The sequence below is a fragment of the Opisthorchis viverrini genome (assembly GCF_000715545.1).
Source record: "Opisthorchis viverrini unplaced genomic scaffold opera_v5_281, whole genome shotgun sequence".
NCBI lineage: Eukaryota > Metazoa > Platyhelminthes > Trematoda > Opisthorchiida > Opisthorchiidae > Opisthorchis > Opisthorchis viverrini.
Genome location: NW_008751935.1, coordinates 460,286 through 463,653, shown reverse-complemented (window position 1 = coordinate 463,653; position 3,368 = coordinate 460,286).

Sequence of the window (3,368 nt, the reverse complement as noted above, 5' to 3'; positions counted from 1 at the left end):
ATGCCTTAACTTTTGAAGTTTATTGTCGTTTGCGCGTTCAAATAATCTCACGGTGCCCTGATCTAGGCAATATATAATTTAGCGTAGTCAACCAAAGATCTTCACGGTCAACAAATGATGACGTCCTAAACTACCATTTGAAAATCTCGTTTCTAGTGAGAAATTTGAGAAAATTTTCTGGTCAAGTGAACCCGATTTTCTTTCCATAACACACAATCGTGTTTAGTGCCAGCTTATTTTTTCGCAACATGACTTTGGGTAATCGTAAGGTGTTGTTTTCTGTTAAGTCCAAGTCTGCGAAATTCCAAGAGTGTCCGTTGTTCGGAGCTAATCAAACACTCGTGAACTCACCTTCACTAAAGAGTATTTTCATACAGGATTACGAACGAAAGTGCATTTTGACATTTAGTAAATGCTAATCAAAATCCTAAAAAAATGAAAAAAGCGATTAAATTATTTGCCAAAATAGATCAACGATGTGACTATGTAGTGCATGGCTGTTTTCAAAAAAATTAATAAGTTTGCGGTACTTCGGAAAGGCCTGTCCTAATTTTCGGCGTGATTGATTCGAACTAGAAAGTATCTCTGGTTGACTCTCAATCAGGATAATGATTGAAAATAATGGCAAATTAAGAGAGCACTATTTCAGGCCAACGTACAGTTGATTCTATATTACCCAAACAGGGTCTGAGTCAACAATAAATTTACTGGTGTGGACTAGTGTTAAATATCGGGGTTATCTGACCAATCATTCATTGAACTCGTGTACAGTCTTGTGTATTCGGCTTGGGAGAGATAAAACAATCAGAACCAGATGCCATCTTGTCTGAATTCAAGCCTGTTCAAAGCGTTCTCTTGCTAGAAATATTTTTGGTCGACACGTTCACACTCCTGAGCGCACTGAAGCCCGTGTCACTGGTTTGGAGTGGAACCAGCGTTCAGGAAACCGGAAACTGATAGCACCATAGTTCGCACTCAATTTAGTTTTGTTTCACATGAGGGAACCACGAGTAGCTAACTGCATTCATTTACAAATGTGGTTAATTCTACCAGTGAATCCCTTGTTTGCGTTTTGCTACAAATAACTGGACGAATAAAAGTGATCTGATTATAAGGGTAATCGCGGTGTCCTAAATATAGACGCATACTTACTCTGTTGTTGGAGATGTGCAAGAGAGGAACATTTGTTGTACGAATTGGTATCGGCTGCAATCGCTGTTTGTAGAATACCACAAGAAGTCTTCTTTTCGCGTAGCGAATCAACCCGGTGTTTCCGGGAGCTGGAATGAGAAACTAATTAGTACAACATCCGTGATAATATCCAGATTCTATAATATACAAATTGTAAACAGTAGGTGTGGTGGAGAGGGTTTGCTATCCTGATTGGATCAATAAGTGGGTTCTTTGACATGTAAGCGGTAATAATGAGTGGATCTTGAAATGTGAAGTGGGCAATACTCCTCAACCAGAAATCATTATATCAACGCAGTGAACATTCTCATCATAACCACCTTGTTCATTGCGGGAACTCGCCTATAAACTCCTCTATAAACAGATTACCTTCACATCAAAACCAGCCTCAAGTCCCCCTCAAACTGTTCACCAATACAAACAGACTTGCAATTATGGTGTCCAATAAATGGTTTTCGCAAAAATTCCGTATGGATGGTGCAGTTTACGGATTCCCATGCACCGGTAGTCCAACGGACGACAGTTTGGTACACCAGGGGTACTCTGACGAAAAATCGAGTGCTACCTGTATTCTGCACAAAACAGTTTTTTTCTACGAAAGTGACGATGACGACGATGAGATGGTCGACATTACGTTTAGTATTGTCCTCGTGCTGTTCTGAAATGACCTGAAACCCGTATCATGAAAAATCATGTGCTGCGTGCGATTTCTACTTTATTCATACGAATGTTCTGAAATCTTGGAACTGCTGAGTTTTCGGGGAGTATATTTCAAATATGGCAAGCGGAATAACACCGCAGCTTTGCGTTTTCATATCAGTCACGTATTTTGAGCTATCACACGTTAAGCTAATTAAAAATACTGTACAGTGTCTGCACATTCTCCCAAATGTTGAACCATACACAAAAAGCCTTCATTATAATTGGTTTGCGGAAACACAATGGCGAACTAAACCAAGCAGTACTCTACTGCTCAGCCGAAACGCACCCAAAAGTAAAAAATGAGGATGCTTCATGCAAAATGTCATCAGTACAAAATCCGCTGAATTCCGTGCTGAGCCTCGTGTTCATAGATGATTGTAACTGGGAAGGAGTAAAATGTTTTAAAGATTTGTCTAATTTCAATCGAAGGAATTTTGAAGTTTAAGATGTTTTCAGCTATTTTGGTGTGTTTCGTTGTGGCCGAAATCCATGCTCTCACTTCAGCAATCGCCCTCTCATAAATCAATGGAAAGGTGAAATATTTGCCATAAATCCGGATATAAATTTGTGTATTGCGTATTTTAAACACGCATTGTTTACTGTTGCTACGTGTGAGTAAGTACGCCTTGAACCTGTGATGAGTTCAAACATGTATTTTCGTCGTAATGTGCTACTCATAAGGTTGCTGAAAATCCATCGACATCCCACGACCTGTTTCGCCCTTTTTTGAGGCTCATTAGGTAGGCGCAGTCCCCGGGTTTCCGTCAACCTTATGTCCTACTTGAAACTAAATTGCACGAAATTAGCGAATATACACTCATTTGCAAAATAATTTGGTTTTTTCGAGAGACTCACCTGGAACTCAGCTGAATCCCTCGTTTGTGATGTTCTCAGGCAACTTAATGTGCTGTACCAGGCCGCCTTATGGTGCGGCACATTCAGTTGCATGAGAACATCACAAACGAGAGATTCAGCTGGATTCCAGGTGAGTCTCTCGAAAAAAAAACAAATTAGTTAGCAGATGAGTGTATATTCGCTAGTGTATGTTCATCACTTGAGCCAATCTTTGTCAAATGGAAACCAAAAACCTGGTCTGACACAACGGCTTGCAATTGCTGCAATTTCATGCGGCAAATGATTTCTGCTGAAATGTTCGAAGGACAGGTAGATTAGGCTCCAAGTTGTTGTGCAGGCTATCCACCAGGTAACCAATCAGAGGAAAAAACGATAGATATATTCCTTAAGATGTTCGTAAACACCCGACAGATGTAACTATGCCGTATAATAGGTACTTGTGTTCCTTTTATATGGTCCCGTTTCTATGCTAACACCACATTTGTCCGATACACAAGCCTAATGTCAGAACCGTTATGATTCCCCATTGAGACGGATAGTTCTGCAATTGACTGCAGTATTACTAACGTTTTTACATGTTCATTTACTGCCTACTAGTCATTCTAGCACAGAGGATTCAG